The sequence below is a fragment of the Sinohyriopsis cumingii genome, chromosome 18 (genome assembly GCF_028554795.1).
Source record: "Sinohyriopsis cumingii isolate HCF-2022 chromosome 18, ASM2855479v2, whole genome shotgun sequence".
In the NCBI taxonomy this organism is placed as follows: Eukaryota; Metazoa; Mollusca; class Bivalvia; order Unionida; family Unionidae; genus Sinohyriopsis; species Sinohyriopsis cumingii.
Genome location: NC_142978.1, coordinates 100395433 through 100412661, shown reverse-complemented (window position 1 = coordinate 100412661; position 17229 = coordinate 100395433).

The following is a 17229-nucleotide window of genomic DNA, read 5'->3' as shown; positions in this document are numbered from 1 at the left end:
TTCCCGAGGATGCCTTATCTGTCATAATATAAACAGGATCTACTGTTTGCTTAAATTCTATATAGGTTATGCGGGAGCACAGCCATTCGGTATAATTTAAAAAAGGGACATTCCCGAAGGCATGAAATATTTTGAAGTTTTTGTGTATCGTAAACTGAAGAGAAATGAATATTAGATTGGTAGTCGTGAAGCTACGCATGTACTTTTTATACTTTGGTTATAAGACGAGTCCAACTGCAAACTGTTCAGACCCAGATCTGCCATCTCATTATGCGCCAGTAGATCTGGATCTGTGAAACTTGTTAGGGCGCCGGCAGATCTGGGTCTGTGCAGTTTGTTAAAAGCAGTCAATAGAACAAACAACATAGACCATGATCTGCAGGTGCATCATGCAGGTCTGATCAGGATCTATATTGTTTGCAGTTGGACTCGACTTATAAGCGAGTATAGACTGTGTTAGTAAAGAATTTTCAGTTATCTCACTACGTATAACTAAGAGAAGAGAATGAGCTTTTCCTCACTAGTACATATATAAATGGATGCGTTCTTAGAAGGTAATATGTACAAATGATTGGATAGGGAATAGTCAATCGTCCTGTGATGGAACCACATAACCCATGTCGCGAGTAGTTGCCGTTAAATTGTTAATTTGGCAGCATATTTAATAAAATTTTGAACTGGACTGGGCCTTGTACTTACGTCAGGAAGAGTAAAGCATACAAAACTCTGTGATCAGGAACTAAACACAACTACTTCAACTATGTCAGTAATGCATCAACTGTTGGTCACAGTAACATTCTCGGTTGTAATGGTGAAGTACAAAGACGGGTACATCCAATTATCACGTCTCATCACCATACCCTGAACACTAATATTGCATGAATTTGGTACCATGAAGTTATTACGCGTAGTGGTGCGGGCACATTTGTGATCTGTTGATCCACGTATTGTTTCATCCCATCATTGGCTGTATCAACATACTCATAATAAACGCAATTGACACATCCGCATATCTGATTCTTAATGAACGCAATTGACACATCCGCATATCTGATTCCACCGTTTTCAGTGAATTCAGCCATATTCTTTACTACAAAATAGCCTTTGAATCTGACAATAGCATAATGACTGTCAACATTACACCTTTTAAGTTTACCAGTTTGATCTTCAAAAATCACAAGCTCACTTGGGTCAACACAACAACACGGATAGTAAACTAAGTCAAATCCGCTTTGGTGAAAAACTTGCTCAGATTCAAAATCGGCACCATATCGTGGGATTGAGTAAGGTCCGTAAATGTTAATAGATAATTGTATAATATTAAACGTATTTTAATGAGATATTAATAAGCGTTTGCGGTGTTGTGATGAGGAAGCTTCACTTCCGGAGCGAAATCAAGTTGGTTACTTATTCCTTATTCCTTATTCCCGATTCAATAAGGAATAAGTAACCAGTTACCGATTCAATAAGGATTCAAATATTTTCACATACATTTTAATACTTATTCCTTATTCACACGGTTTTTTAAAATTTTTTTATTCATTATTCCCAATTCAGTGTGTAATTGGTTACCACGTAGTTAATGCAGATGAAAGCATTTTGGGGCATGCGGTGGTGTAATTCTAACCTGATTGGAGAGTGCTATATGAAGCTAAATATAGATAGATCACTGACTATATGTAGGGATCGTTTAGGATATTGATAGGAATACGTGTTTTGTAATTTGATATAGGATTAATTAGTTGTGTTAGGCATTTGGGTCGTGTCTTGTGTTGCATAGCGTTAAGTATTAGTATTCGGGTTCGAAAAGCTTACTAATGACTCAAGTAAAAGGGAAATCACAAAAAACCATACAAGTGTGAACTTGGAGATTTCTCGTGTGTGGTCGTCATGTCCTTAGAGGAGAATTGTGTGGAGTATTTACGAGTTTAAGAAGCCTTCAGTTGACTTGAATATTGTCTTGAAGTCCTTGGAACTGGGGAACTTAGCATACTTGTAACCGATTTCCAGAAATTGGGGTTATAAAGGGGAGTGGAGGGCAGGTAAAGCACATGACGCAAGAAGATGATATCTTACTTTGGTCGTTAAGTATCATCTTTAAAGAGAGTTGACGAGGACCCTTCATTAGATGTTATCTCTAGAAGATAGTGTAGTAACGAAAGACGTCCTGAGAAATTTCGTTGAGCCGAGTTCGAGAAATCAGCTAGATGACGGAGGTCTCGTACGACACATAGTAGGATTATAACATAGAACCTTCTTTGACATTTTATCTCTAGAGGATAGAGATCCGTCCACAAAAATGTCCTAACGAATTTCGTAGAGATTAAACAGCATAATAAGGGACGCCCTATGGGTATCTGGTATTACCCCACCCCCACCCCCGAAAAAACCCAACAAAAACAACACGCAGATATTAATATACTGCATCGATAGTTTGTACTAATTGAACACCTGCTAAGAGGATTTTGATTTCAACCTTTCCTGCATATTATCTAACTAGGTACACGTTCTTAAAGCTTTTTTTATATAAAAAAAATCGTCGAGACGACTACGAGAAATCTACTGCTTGATGAAAGTCGAGTAAGACACATACCGTGAGAACATTATATCTTTATACCGTTTTGACATGGAACCTTCTTTTATATTTTATCTCTCGGGGATAGAGTCAACTCTCGAACGAAGTCCTGGTGAATTTCGTCGATAGCAAACCGCGATATAAGGTGCATCCGACGGGTACCAGGTATGAAAAACACGCACAGATTAATAGACTGAATCAAAGAGTTTGTACTAACTAAACTTCTGATTAGAGGATTTTGATCTCAACGCCTGTTGAACAGTACGAAAGTAGTGATCCGTCCTAACAGTATGAAAATTAGAAAGAAAAAAATTTTCCAGCCTATTTCTAGAACATCGCGGCTAGATAAAGCAATCAGAACTCTTTAGATGCTGTAAGATTATATCTTACGTTTCCATTTGAGCCATTACGTCCCCTCTTTATTAGGTTTTTACATGGACCCTTCTTTGATATTTTAATCCTAGGGTATAAAGTCCACTAACCAAGGACGTCCCGACATTTCGTCGAAATAAAACTGCGAAATAAGGGCGCACCATGGTGTAACAAGATAACCGGGTGGGATTTTCGGATTCAGAACACTTTTGACGATGATATAACTACTAGGTTTAATAATGGATGACTTGCATGAGCAATTAATTAATAATAATTAATTAATTATGAATATGTGCGTGTATATATAATCCGAATATTGGATTTAATTAACATAAGAACGCACAGACTTGATGAAAAAATAAAAAATTAATTTAGCAAATACAAAGACAAGAGGTGAATGGTTCACAACGATTTGGCAATGAAACGATGGATATAGTTTACTCAGGTAGTAAACGATGTAAAATTTTACTCAAGTAGTAAAATACATTCACTCGGGTAGCGAAATTATGGTGATAAAAAAAGAGGGACAGATATACAACTTATCTGTACAGTCCTGAAAGATACGCTTTGTTTTACGAACCCCAAAATTAGCCAACGTCTAACAAATTACATGTACGGAGACATTCCGTCATCAGTACACTTTGTTTCAGCTCCACGGCTGCTACAGTTCAGCTTCACAGCTGCTACAGACTTTGGACACTCGGAACACTTCGAAACACTCAGAACACTCCGAACATTAGACCCTCTGGACATTAGACATTCCGGACATCCCGGACATTAGACACTCCGGACACTCCAGACACAGACATTCCGGTCACTCCAGACAAAGACACTCCGGTCACAGACAGACACTCCGGTCACTCCAGACACAGACACTCTGGTCACAGAGAGAGACACAGACACTCCGGTCACAGACACAGACACTTCGGTCACAGACGTTCCAGTCACAGACAGCTGAAAATATCCAATACCGTATACTATTCATGACACGGGCATAATAACGTAATGACGTTATACACGGTAAGTTATATAGATTACATTATCAGCACAATAATTACAAAATGACAGGTTAAAAATAAAACAATCTTGCTCGATAAGAATCCTACTATATTAAACAGTTTGAGAAAATGTAGCTTTTCATTACTAATATAAATCCCTTGTTAAGTAGAAAACGAGAATAGAAATATGTGCATTATACTGCGTAAACCAAAGCTACATAGCAAAGATTAAAAAATAAACGTGGTAGTACAGTAGTTATAGGTTATAAACTAGAAATTAATAAACTTACATACCTCGACAGCTGAAGATGTGCAAGTTTTTGAAGCAGACTGCCGGCTGACAAGACTATTCCGTATTGTAAAGAAACTTACGTACGGTGAAATATTTATACACAAACATAGTCTGTGCATTATATGCATTGATTCGTCCCATGGAGAGCACTTCGCACGTGCGGCATGGGATGAACCGAACTCACTATTTCGAAATACGATACAATATACATAAATCATCCTCGGGTATCGTTGAAACAAAAAACGAAACCCGAGTACATGTATTCAATAAATAAAAGAATTTAATTCCGTGACAATACTTCTCACCTAAAAAAAGTGGTAACACTTTTAGAAAAATCACGGAATGTGAACATAAACAATTGTTAAAACTTCCAATTTGAATACTGAACGAAAATGATCTGCTAATTACACCTTATCCTAAAAAATCAGCACCCACATTTTCCGATCCTCGAATCGCTTCGATCCGGAAACTATACGATTGCAAAGACAACGCCCAACGCACCAATCTTGCATTGGTGACCTTTGCTTTGTTCAAGTATAAGAGCGACTGATGGTCCGTTTGTAAGGTAAATTCTCTCCCGAAAAGGTATGTATGGAATTTTCCTATCCCCTATACTAAGGCTAGGCACTCCTTCTCAATTACGGAGTAGTTTGCTCCCTAGGGAGCAATTTCCTGCTTGCATAAGCAATGGGCAATTTCATCCCTTCTTGCTCCTGTAGTAAAACAGCCCCAAGACCCGTATCGGACGCATAAGTCCTCAGCACAAAAGTTTTGTTCAATTCTGGTAACTTTAAGATTGGTGCACTTACCAGTTTCTGTTTTAAAGCATTAAATGCTTTTTCCTGGCACACCCCTCAGGGAACTTTATTCGGTTGCCCTTTCCTAGTCAAGTCTGTTAATGGGCTGGCAATAGCCGCAAAATTGGGGACACATTTCCTGTAAAACCCAATCAAACCTAGGAAAGATCGTACTTGTTTTTTAGTTTCTGGTCTAGGTGTATCTTTGATTGCTCCTATTTTATCTGGGTGAGGTTTCAACTGACCGAATCCACTCACGAGATGTTCCAAACACTCTAGGCTAAAATACTCTATACTACATTTGGTGGGCTTAGCTGTAAGATTTGCAGTGTGAAGTCTATCGAACAGATCCCGTAATACCTTAACATGTTCATACATGGGTATGTGTATAAACAAAGATATCATCTACAAAACTGTCGACGTTTTCCATACCGTTTAACAGTTTGCGCATGAGACGAACGCACGACGCACCGGCGTTGACTAAACCGAAAGGCATAACTTTAAATTGATAAAGACCTTTCGGATTCGCGAATGCCGTTAATTCGCGGGCATTACAGCGATTGGTATCTGCCAATATCCCTTGGTAAGGTCTAATTTGGGAATGTATTTATGACCTGCCAAGTTCGAAAAAAATCTTTCCATATCTGGCACTGGTTCTGCGTCGAACACGGTGATTTTGTTCTATTGCCGAAAATCAATGCAGAAACGGTTATTCCCGTCTTTCTTTCTGACTAACACAACAGGGGACGAGTACGGAGAACTGGAAGGTTCGATCACTTCCTTGACTAACATTTTCCCCACTTCTTCGTTGATTGTCTCCCGCGCATCAAAAGGTATTGGATATTCTTTAATCCTGATCGGCTCAGAGGTATTCAACTTGATCTCGTGTTGAATCAATCCAGTACGGCCCGGTTTGTCCATAAACACGTCAGGGTATTGGGACAAAACCTCCAATATCTGTGTATGCTGACCCACTGATAAATTCGGGCATACATTGAACTGGTCAGTACCTTCTTTCCCTACGTCAATGGGGTATTCAAGGGGCATTTCTGTACTGGAGACCATTCCGATTCGTTACACGACTTATCCTGTATCACCGCTATGCATACTACGTTCAAGACCCCTTTATCTATTGTTTGTCTAGGTCTTTCTAGGTAGAGTTTAAGCATATTGGCGTGAAATATATTGGACTTACCCTCCACGTCAATGATTTAGTCCATTTCGCCTTTCACCTGTTTGACTTCCATTGGAATAGCAGCTTATTTTTATTTGTTGGGAGAAGCACGAACACTTGATTGCCTACATCAAACGTTTTACTCCGCGTTCCTCGGTTGTAGTACTTCGCGTACCTACGACTAGATTTCGCGAGTTTGTCTTGCGTCATTCGACTTCTTCGTCCGCGACTTCGTTTGACCACAGTTCGCGTAAAATGCGCATAGGACCACGAACTGTCCTACCGTACAGTAGTTCAAACGCTGAGAAGCCAAAGCTTTTATGAGGAACCTCACGATACGCGAACAGAATTGCGTTCAGATACCTATCCCAATCCTTAGGTCTTTCCGCATACATACTAATAATAATAATAATAATAATAATAATAACAATAATAATAATAATAATAATAATAAGGACTTTGTATAGTGCCTAATCTTTACAACATTAGACAACACCTACAAGATAAAAAAAACATATATAATGATAACATTACGAACACAAACACCATGAAATTAAAAAACATAGAAGAAACAAAAACATGCTGAGTTTATTTAAGGTAGGAAACATTATTAGGTCTTTAAGTTTGTTCCGTCGCAACATTTGCTTCAACGTCCCGTTGAATTTCTCGACCAACCATTGCACATATGGTGGTAGGGTGTCGTGCGCAACTGTTTAAGGGACAACAGCCTTCTAATTTCTGCCATGAGATCTGAGGTGAATTGAGCTCCACAATCCGTAAGAACCTCTTCGGGCACTCCGACCCTGCTGAACATGTCATCGAGCGCTTCGGATACACGTTCGGTTTCAATCGATGGCAAAGCTATGGCTTCGGGGTATCTGGTAGCGCAATCTACCAGCGTCAAGATGTGTCGGTTTTTCCGATTTGTATTTGGACATATAGGTCCCACAATGTCAACGGCCACTCTTTTAAACGGAGTATCTATCAATGGCATTTGACTTAACGGTACTCTAGTCAACCTGCCCTTAGAGACAGTACAGAACCGCACTACGTCGCTATTGACACTAGACCAATACAATTCTCTTAATACCCTCTCTGTTGTTTTTTTTTTTCATGCCTAAATGATCCGCCATACTCGACCCCTGCGTGACCTCGAGTACATGCGACCTGGATTTATGGGGGACCACTAGTTGCAAGAACTTCCTATCAAGTGTAGAGTATTCCCTATACATTAAACATTTTCGAGTAAGGAATTTAGAGGAACGCCCGTTCTTACACTTCCTCACGGTACCCGATAATGCTTTCTTCGCGTTTGCACGTAGAGACGCGTCACATTTTTGCTCATTCTGAAATCTTCGTGGCAGATATCTGTAATGGCTTCCGGTAATTTTAATTTACGTAAAGGTTTGTTATCTTCCTTTACCTGAACCCTAGCTTACAAAGCTTGGATGATCGGGAATCGGAAGTCTGACAGGTCGGAAGCCTATATCCTTGTACATTGCCAATCGTAAGTTAATAGATCGGAATGGCTATGCACAACGCTTCCACGTTTTTGCTCTCTCTCTCTCTCTCTCTCTCTCTCTCTCTCTCATATTGTAACTGCATTTGTTCTTTCTTGTAACTGCATTTGTCCTTCTTTCTCTTTTTACCCGCTTGTATTTGCGTTTGTTTTTGTCTTTCTTCTTTCTGAAGCTCCAACTTCCTCAACTCCAATTCCACATTGTACTTTAATTCTAATTCCTTCACTTTTATTTCAGAGTCAGATACAGACTTACTGATCGAAAGCAAAGCATTTTTATCCAAAAAATTCTTTTCTGCCAAAAGCTGAACCAAAATATTTCTTATTTCTTGTTTCGTTAAGGAAGCCTTTACCTCAGAAATATCGTATTTTCTGGAAAGTTGAATCAATTCATCTTTTTTAAAAAGATCTTATTGTTCCTGGGTAGGATTCGAAAGAAAGATTTCCACTTTTGTTGACGTTATAGAAAATGTTGGTCAATTTCACTAAGACTTCAAAAACATAGGGAATTCAAATAAAAAAGACAACAAAGTTTTCTAAAATATCTTAGCCAAAATTCAAAATCTCGGATGAGCCCCCAATTCTTATGTTACGTGTTTAGGCTCGAATAAACAGCATCGCAAGAAAGATTGAAAACAACAAACTTTGAAAAATTTAACAAATAATTTATTTCCCTGGGAAAATGCTGTAAAAATAAAAGAATAAGAACTTACGGTTGTAAGAATCAAAGCCAAAAACAAACTCCAAGAATAATCCACGAATAAAAGTTTAGAAGTCGTAATAATAAAATATTTTGATGATTTCAAGTTCGAGTCCCGACGAAGAATCCAAGATGGAAGGCGATGACGTATGCTGTATCTTGTTCAATGTTGTTGTCTACAGTTCCTTGCAGAAACACAAGAAATAATCCTCCGGTTTTTGAAAACCCAAAATTATTTTACGAAATGTCTTATTTCAAGAATTCTGTATGAGCACAATAAATATTTCCAGAGAAACGAATTAATCTTTTAGAATCCAAATAATCTGAAGAAAAATTAACATATAATTAAAAAGCTGGCTACAACAGAAGGAAACGACTTGACATCAAGCGTTTTTAAGCCCAGATTGTGATATCGATCTCTAAACATCACTATTTAATCTAAGTAATGCGCAATTTCGGAAATGTCTAATTGCAAAATAGAGGATCACGTGATCATGTTTATATATAAAATATCACGTAGCCCCTGTATCCTTATTACTATGAGAATAAAAGTTGTTTACTTCACTAAAAGCTATTTACAAGTCGAGGGTCATATATCCAAAACAGCCACGATCTCAACCTTATTATTCCCACAATAAAAATAAATAAAAAATAACTTGTTCGCGTGACTGTTACTAATTTTGAATTAAGGTCAAGAAACAGGTCAGCTTCATGTTTACAAAAATGAAGAGTCAGGGTCAAATTATTTTCTGGAAAAAGTACTATTTCCTAGCTAACGAAACTACATTATTTTGACATATAATGACATTAAAAAATAAAAAGATTTTACAGCTGACAAATAAATAGGATATAAATTAAGTCAAATATAAACAACAGTGCTCCAACAGTGGGAAAATGTTATAGAAAACTAGTCGAGCCGATTCCGAGAAACGTTTGGCTGTATAACGGATTTGGCTACACTGCCTGCCGTAAGAAAATTATATTTTACGTATACAGTTGGGACATTACGTTCACTCTTTGAAGAGTTTTTAAAGGGATCCTTCCTTACGATTTTATCTCTGTTGGAAAGAGGCAACCTAAGAAGGACATCCTGACGAATTTCGTCGATAAGAATCAGCGAAATTAGCGGGTTCCTATGGTTATTGGTTATGAAAACTCACGCACAATGTGGACAGATTCGTTAAATATTTGTAATATTTAAACCCCTTCTAAAAGGAATTTGATTTTAACGCATCTTCAGCTATATCTAACCCCGTATCGTTTCCAACATGAGGAAAAGTTTTAAAAAATTCGACAGCCGATTTTGAGATTTTCTCGGTTAGAAAAAGAAGTTCGGTATCACACATGCCATATGTATGTATGTGTACATATATATATATATATATATATATATATATATATATATATATATATATATATATATATATACCAACTTATGCTGTAAGATTTTACATTACGGACCCTTCATTGACATTTTATCTCTAGGAAATAGAATCCACCTACAAAGGAAGTCCTGACGAATTTCGTGAAGACGAAATAACAAAATAATGGGCGCCTTAGGGGGTACCGGGTATTAATAACACGCAAATGTATACAAACTGTATCTATAGTTTGTACTTATGGGACCCTTACTTAGAGGATGTTGATTTCAACGCCTCTTATACCGTTTCGAAATAAGACCCCTTTCTAACAGCAGAAAAAGTGTAAAGAAAATTAGTCAAGCAGATTTCGAGAAACTAAAGAAAGGAAGTCGAGCAGATCACATGCCGTTAAGATTATATACATGTGGGCCATATTACATCCACTCTTTACACAGTCTTGACATGAACCCTCCATGGATATTTTACCTCTAGGAGATCGAGTCCACCTACGAAGGAAGTCCTGACGAATTTCGTGGAGATGAAACTGCGAATGAAGGGGCGCCTTAGGATGTACCATCTGTGAAAAACACGCAAAATGTTGATCAAATTGAGCTAAAACTTGATCTAACTATAAAATGATTTAGAGGCCTTTGATTTCATCTAGTTTGCAATCAGTTCCCACAGTAAGAAAAGTTTGTAGAGAATTTGTCGCATACAACACATACCGTTGGAAGATTTTATTCCATGTACAGAGTTGAGACATTACGTCGTACTCTATTTACAATGGAGGAAGTCTACCTACCAAGGAAGTCCTAATAAATTTCGTGAAGAGGAATTGGTGAAATAAGGATCATCTTGCGGGTGCAAGTATGAGAAACACGCGTCAATTGTATCAATATATGTTTACTAACCGAACTTCTACTTATAAACTATCTATTTCAACGTCTCTTCGGGAATGCCTAGCTATGTATGTGTTCCAACTGTAGGAAAGGTCTGATTAATATTTATTGAACCGATTTCACGAAATTGTCCGCTAGATCAAGGGGTTGGATACAATGCATTTATTAAGAAGATTTTTTAAAAAAATTTTTACATAGACACTTCTTTGACACTTATTCTCTATGGGTCAGCGTCGACCCACGACGAATTTGTTTGAGAGGAATCAGCAAATTAAGGGGCACCCTGTGAGCACCTGGTTTGAAAAACACGCTCAATGTACATCTAATACAGGGATCTCAAACTCTAACCACCATGATGGCCGCATTAGGGGATTTTTGATGGCCCAAGGGCCGCACCATTTTTGTTATCTTTCATGACACCTTGTGATGCCAATCATTTTGCGGGGCACAGGATACGGCCTTGCTGGTCACGTGTTTGACAACCCTGATCTAATATATCTATAATTTGTAGTACTTTGACGACTACTTAGGGGATTTTGATTTCAACGCCTCTTGGACAGTATCTAGCTCGGGATCTGTTCCAACAGTAGGAAAACATACACATATTTTGTCGAGCCGCTGTCAAGAAATTCTCGGCTAGAGAAATCTGGCCGGTACAGCACATGCCGTTAGAATGTCTTATTTTACGTATCAAAATGGGCCCTTACGTCCCCTCTTTAAGCATCTTTGACATGGGCCCTTCTTTGACACACACGCACATATATAGATGGATAGATAGATAGATGTAGAATCGACCCACGAAGTATGCATTAACAAATTTCTTCGAGGCGAATCAGAGAAATAAGAGGCGCTTTTTCGGTACTAAAGATGAAACACCCACCTTGAGCATAGATTATCTCAATACTGTACTAATTGTACCCTTACTTAGAGGATTTTGGTTTCGGTGTCTGTTGGACAGTATTTAGTTAGGGACCCATTTTAACAGTAGAAAACATTTAAATGAGGATTTTCGAGCTGATTACGATAAATAAGGAGCTCATTGTTGTTGTTGGCATCCGTTAGTCTCGAGAGACGATGGAACTGCGACCATGAGAGATGTCCAGGTTGGTGGTTGTGCAGCGTCTGCTGTGGCTAAGTAGTCCAATGCGGGAGTGGCAGTCCCTGATGCACTTGCTCCACTTGAAGGTTGCGTCTGGTGTTGGTTGGAGCTGCTTCAACTTTCTCTGTTATCAGATTTCATCAGCTAGCAAGTGTTGCTTTCCTCTCCGGCTTTCAGACCAGTGATCAGAGCATGTCGCCAGCTTGATCTGTCTAGAGCGAGCTCTTCCCAGGTGTTGACATTGATATCAAGGGGTTTTATGTCATGCTTACAGACATCCTTGAAGCGGCGATGTGGCCGTCCGATCGACCTTTTGCTAGAGGCGAGTTCCGAATAAAGACTGTCTTTGGGGATCCGTCCGTGATCCATCCGACGTACATGGCCCAGCCATCTGATGCGGCGTTGGCAGAGGAGTGTGATCATGCTGAGAATCTTGGCACGCTCGAGCACCTCGTTGTTTGTTACTCGATCGCTCCAGGTGATCCCGAGTATGCGTAGGAGGCATCGCATGTGAAAGGCGCTCAGTCTTTTCTCTTGTGAGGCGTACAGAGTCCAGGTTTCACTGGGGTACATGAGAGTGCTTAGCACGCACGCACGCACGGTACACGGTGATCTTAGTGTTCATGGTCAGCATGCTGTTGTTCCACACTCTCTGCGACAACCTGGAGCGAGAGGCTATTGGTGATGGTAGAGCCGAGGTACATGAACTGTCTCACCACCTCAAGTTCGTAGTTGTTGATGATGATGCTTGGGGGTCCGCGTCCTGAACCATCACGTTAGTTTTCTTTAGGTTTATGGTTAATCCAAACTCATCGCATGCTTTAGCAAAGCGGGTCATCAGGCGCTGAAGCTCAGCTTCTGTGTGGGTGACTAGAGCAGCATCGTCTAATAAGAGTATGTCCCTGATGGTTACTTCACGCACTTTGCTCTTTGCCTTCAGTCGTGCAAGGTTGAACAATCTGCCGTCTGATCGTGTGTGCAGGTAAATCCCTTCTGTGAACGTCCGAAGGGCGTGCTTGGGCAGAACTACGAAGAAGATGCCGAAGAGCGTGGGGCAAGGACACAGCCCTTTTTAACTCCACTGCGGATGTCAAAGGGGTCGGATGTTGAGCCATCATACTGCACTGTGCCTTTCATGTCATCGTGGAAGGACTTGATCATGCTTAGCAGCTTTGGAGGGCAACCAATTCTCGCCAGAATTGTGAAGAGTCCGTCTATAAAGGCCAGGAAGAGGGGTCTGTGTTGTTCTCTGCATTTTTCCTGCAGTAGCCTGACAGAGAACATCATGTAGATTGTGGACCTCTCTGCGCGGAATCCGCACTGCGACTCTGGGTAAACTGTGTTAGCAAGCGTCTGCAGTCTGTTCAGGATCACGCGTGCGAAAACTTTACCCACGATGCTGAGAGGTGATATGCCCCTGTAGTTGTTTCAGTCGCTTCTGTCGCCCTTGTTCTTGTTCAGGGTTATGATGTTAGCGTCTCAAATGTCCTGAGGCACTGCATCTTCGTCTCAGCACTGGCAGAGGAGGTCGTGCAGGTGTGTGAGCAGCACGCTACATCCGCACTTGATGAGTTCTGCTGTGATGTCATCCTTCACTGGGGCTTTACCTAGGGACAGTTTCCCTAAGGCCTTCTTTAGTTCGTCTACAGATGATTTCTCGTCCAGTTCGGCCATGAGAGGGACATTTTCAATGGCGTTGAGGGCATCATTGGTTACGTGGTTCTCTTTAGAGTACAGTTCGGAGTAGTAATCCACCCAACGCTCCATCTGCTTGCCCTTGTTGTGGATGATACCGCCCGTGGCAGACTTGAGTGGTGCTGTCAGTTTCTTCGTGGGACCCATTGCTTTCTTTATGCCATCGTACATGCCTCTGATGTTTCCAGTATATGCTGCTGACTGGATACTCTGACAGAGCTGAAGCCAATATTCATTGGCACACTGCCGTGCTAATCTCTGCACTTTGCTTCTGGTAGACCTGTATGCCTGTAGTCTCTTCTGGCAGGGTGATCGCTTGTATTGTAGGTGAGCACTGCGACGCTCTTCTATGGCTGGCATGAGTGTGGCAGAGTTAGCCTCAAACCAGTCATTGTTCTTTGATTTCTTCTTACCAAAGATCCGTGTGGCTGTGATGTATACAGTCTCTCTGATGTGATCCCATCTTTTTTTGGCACTGCCGTTGGGGGGTTCTGAGTCAAACGTCTTGGAAAGAGCATAGGTAAATTCCTCAGCCTTGTCTGGATTTGATGTCTTGCTGACATCAATGCTTGGTTGACCCTCTTGCCTAGAGCGGTGGATCTTCTTTGGCTGAAGCTTCATTTTGCAGCACACCAGGGAGTGGTCGGTGTCGCAGTCAGCACTGTACAAGGTACGGGTAAGAAGCACACCCTTCATGGCTGACCGTCTTGTAATGATCAAGTCCAGCTGGTGCCAGTGTTTAGACCGGGGATGCCTTCAAGACACTTTGTGCTGTGGCTTTGTCTGAAAGAATGAATTGGTGATGCTGATTCGTGGGACGCGCACATCTCTAGAAGGCGCTGACCTTTCTCATTCATCTTCCCAACGCCAAACTTGCCAAGACAGGAGGGCGAAGAGTCATGATCGGCACCCACCCTAACATTGAAGTCGCTCAGCAAAATCAAGTTCTCTTCCTTGGGTATTTTGTCGATGAGCGAGTTTAACTCATCATAAAACTCATCCTTGGTATTTGTGGAGGATCTTAGTGTGTCAGCGTAAACACTGATCAGGTTGACAGGCCCATTTGTGGTATGGAGGCGGAGGGATAGCAGTCTTCCATTTTCTTGTTGGCAGGGTTCTATCATACACAGCAGAGGGTTCCTGACAGCGAATCCAACACCAAACTCTCTGGCTTCATCTGCGCTCTTTCCTTGCCAGAAGAATGTGTAGTTCTTTTCTCTGAGGGACCCATAATCTGGTAGTCGTGTCTCGCGTAGTGAGGCAATGTCGACCTGGAGCCTTGCAAGTTCGTCGTTGATGACTTAAGTCTTACGAACATCACTGATTGTCTGGAGATCATCTGAAAGCCCTGTCAGCATCGTCCGGACATTCCAGGTACCTTGCTTGAGGACTGAAGTCTTCTTTTTTATTTTTATTTTGTTATTTCTTGGTGCAATAGTTGCAGTCCGCTTGTCAGATACTCGCGTACCTTAAGCCTTACGCACCCAGCAAGGCAAGCAAACTGTGGCGGGACGGCTCCTTATTGGCTGGGGGCTGCCCATTTTGAGGCGGGCGGTAGCTGTCCAGTAAAACATGTTGGTCTCTCCCACCGTCAGAAGCAACCCCTGGCGTCTGGCTCTAAGCCAATCGAGCGGTGACTTATAACCGGTAAAATGCTGATTCCCGTGTTGTGTCGACGCTGTGAAGCGAAGTTGAAGTGACCTCTCCAGGGCGGAAGCCTGGGGAGGGTGATATGGAGAATCAACTGTTGCCCATGCAGCTGATCCCCTCTCTCCACGCAGCTGATGGATCCAAGGGAAAGGACAAGCCGATACGTCATGGCACCAGCTGCGTCGCAGGAGTTGCCGAGATGACACTGAAATCAATGTCAAGTCGCCTTAGGGACTCCGTCTCTGGATTTTCTGTTGGGGTTACTCCCTTAGCCTTTCCCATGAGAGGGTATAGTCGCAAGGCAGCGAAGATTTGAAATCGGAGTTTACCTTCTCCTAGATGGGCGACCACCCAAGGTTAACGAGCCCCATCTGCCCGAAGCATCTGGTTTTGAGGCGCTAGAAGTTCGCTTTTCATCCCTTCTCCAGTCAGTTTAAACAGGTTTCGCCACTCGTGAAGGCCTGGAGGTGGATTTGGTTGTCAGAGGCTCTATCAGATGCAAGCCATTGGGAGATTTCTAAAGGAAGTGGGTGCTTATCTCCCACATCCGCCCCAGGCGTTGACAACCCTTCAAACCCAAGGAGCTCATTATACGATCGTTATAACGATGAGCACTAGGATATTGCCTCTTCTATCCTTATCTAGATCCTACGGTTCTCGCCTAAATGACCCGGTGATCGATCTTTATTTTGAAAGATTGTACATATGGATATGTTTGACTCCTACAATATATATTAACTGCATTAATCTTGAACAAAGTGATTACTGGGAAAGTCGTTATGAATACCACAGTAGTGGAGTGTTACAGCCCTTTAGCAGATTTTAGTAACACTTTTCGAAAAAGGTGTCTGATTAAATCGAATATATATACATAGTCCCATTAATACCTCTTTACAGAGTTTTACATTGGCCATTCTTGATTTTTTATGTCTGGTAATATGTAGAAACCACGAAATAAATCTTGACGAAGTGAGAGAAATCACTGAAATGGGCGGGGGGGGGGAGGGTATTTCTGTGTATCGGATATGAAAAACACGTTCTATGGCTGTCGATTGTATGAATATTTTGTGCCTACAAATACTGTACAGCGAGAAGTTTGATATCAGCGCCTCTTGGAGAATTTCTGTCTATGGATCTGCTCCATCACTTGAAAAATTTATTGAAAATTTAGGGGGCCGATTTCTAGATATATGGATTTCAATGTATGTTATGTATAACAAAGAACAAATGGAGATCACAACTTCAGTCCTTCTTTTGCAGTGGAGAACTAAAAAGTATTTTTCAATCTACCGCAGCAAAAATGAATTGATGTCAACCCAAGACACATACATGCACGAGATGCCCAACAAAAATAAATTTTGAAGTCCTCATCCTCTAACATATGGAGAAACTCACAACCTAGAAAATTGGCCACGGATATTCGTATACGGGTGTCCAACAAAGCAAACTTCCTTGCCGTCTTAAATCACAAAGAAGTCGGTATCTTTTTCGATTTCCAAATTTGGTTGTCTCACGTCATTGGCTATTGCTGCCAGAGCGGTGGTGAACGCGGTGCAATTAGCTACAATCATGTCCGCCACTAGGCGTTTATGCTGGTGTGGCCCTAAAGTTCATCAACCGCCTGGGGAGACGGCGACCACCATTACCAGCTTTAAAGGGCTCCGAAACTCCCGTCCGGAAAACACCTATCCAGCCACTTCGTGAGTAACGAACTGGAACATTTGCCATGCTGAGGTGTACAAAGATCGGCACTGTCAACCTTGTCAACTCGCAAAATTGCGTGACATAAAGGATGGTTATGGATCTTAGGGATAGTCGCGTACCACCGCCTTGCCCGCGAAGTCGGCTACTACACCTTATTCAGAAAATTCTGAAGGGCCGATAAGGATAGCAAATGCGCTGAATAACGACCTGAAGTCAGGTGCCTTGATGACGACGGATTTGTTTCTGCGAGGCTGTTTATTGACACAGGTCGGATAAAGGAATGTAGGCCATTCCAGTGACAAGCTTCAACGCCACGAGAGATACACACAACGACCTCCTAAGTGCATTGGCGAACATAAACCAGTACGTGAGAAATGTCGAGGTACTGAATTGC